Here is a 2,040-nt window from a genome sequence, read left to right on the forward strand (position 1 = left end):
CACTCACGAGAATGAACGAGCAAAACTCCCGCGGCGAATAGAATGGCTTGCAGTTAACGAAGAGCGCTTCTAGATCGGGACAACACATCTTCTTTAACGCTGTAACATCTGTACACCACCTTTCGTTGATGTAAAAGCATGTCCCGCCGCCGCGCGATTTCCCCATTCATTCTGCATCGCGGTCTGCTCTAAACAGCTGAAAGCCAGGCAGATGTAGCGTGCTTTCCGGAATGGCGTCATTCAGCCAGGTTCCCGTGAAACACAGAGCAGCAGAGTTTGAAAAATCCTTGTTTGTCCTGGAGAGCAGAAGAAGTTTGTCCGTTTTTTTGGGTAGAGAGCGGAGATTCGCCAGATGGACGCTAAGCAACGGCGTTCGAAATCCGCGCTGCCTGAGCTTCACGAGCGCGCTGGCTTGCTTCCCCTGTCTGCGTGTCTTGAAGTGCTTGATCAGCGCCACTGCTCCGCCAACTACAACGTTCAGCAAAACGTCCAAATAATCGAAATACGGTAGAAGATTTTGTGGGGTGTTCTGCCGAATGTTCAGCAGTTCATCCCTGGTAAAACTGATCGTGTTTGAGAAACAAAAAAAAGGAAAAACGAACAAAAACAGTACAAACACTGGAGAGCCAAGCACTGAGGCGGCCGTGTGCAGCGCCATCTTACTTGCCATGTTGATATTTGAATGAGATATTTGTTTAATTTTTATTTTGTTTTTGACTTTTAAAACAAAAAAATATTTGTTGTTTGTCTCAATAAATTGAGTTAATTCAAAAATACAGTGGTTAAATTTAAACATATCGCCCAGCCCTACCGTCAAAATATAAATTGTGACAGAAATATATTACTATTGTACAGTACAATGTGCTTCTCAAAGTAATAACTTTAATAATAGGTTAATAAGTAATAATTTGATTAAAAATTTTAAGGAATACTTACAAAGTCTTTTTACATGCTTTAATTTGAACAGTAAACCTTTACTGTGCAGCCATTTGTTTGTCAAAAAAATAAAATAAACTATTGAATTTTTATTTGATTATATTTTAAAATATGAATTAATTTTTCATACCTTCATTTGATCAGCACCATTGTTAATGATACATTTGTATTAAATCATAAATCCAGAAAAATTTAAATACACAAAGAATATCTTAAGAAATATTTCATAAGGCCCTATTATTGTAAATCATTTCATAAATTAAGCTGTTATAATTTTATGGTTTCAGCTGATTAGACATACCTTTTGAATTTTAAAATGTAATTAACCCATTCAAATGGAATCCAGATAAATAAAAATGTAAAACACAGAATTTGGGAAAAATAAAATGTAATTGGAGAAAAATAGGGCCCTAAAATGTACTTTTTAACTTTTAATAAATTGTTTTTAAATTGTATAAGCTCCATAGTTTACATTTTTGATTACTAATCAATTAAATCATTAAAACTGAGTACAGAAAATTTAAAACTGAAGGAAAAAAAACAGAATCCATAAAAATTCAAATGAAAAAAAAGCAACATTTGTCAAAAAAAAAAAAAAAAAAAAAAAATTTTAAAAGAATTTGGGAAAAATTAAATGGATTTGATAGGGCCCTACATTGCTTTATATCATAATTTGAAAATGAAACAAAGCCTTACATTTCTATTTGTTGTTGTGTCACTTTATATTCATATGGATTCATTTCACGATACTGTCAAATAACATTATGAAAATTATGTTTTTAACATGAATCTGAACATTAGCCGAGAGAGATCCTAACTGGGCTTGAATAGTTGAGGCAGCCCTGGGAGAGCCTAGGATCTTCAGTTTAGATTCACTTAGCTTCAATAGCTTAGTTGCTTGTCATCTATGGTTCAATTTCCTCCAAAGATTCAAGCATACTAGCAACAGTGCCATTACTGCCAGGTTACTGGAAAGTAACTGAGTATCACTGGTGTAGCAAAGACAGGAAAAATTTAATTTCTGAAAAACTGAGCTCAGGGTAAACATATAGAGTGCAAACAGCAGAGGTACTAAAACAGAGCCCTGAGGAACCCTGCAATCAC

The sequence above is a fragment of the Sinocyclocheilus anshuiensis genome, unplaced genomic scaffold (assembly GCF_001515605.1).
Source record: "Sinocyclocheilus anshuiensis isolate Anshui unplaced genomic scaffold, SAMN03320099.WGS_v1.1 scaffold1452, whole genome shotgun sequence".
In the NCBI taxonomy this organism is placed as follows: domain Eukaryota; kingdom Metazoa; phylum Chordata; class Actinopteri; order Cypriniformes; family Cyprinidae; genus Sinocyclocheilus; species Sinocyclocheilus anshuiensis.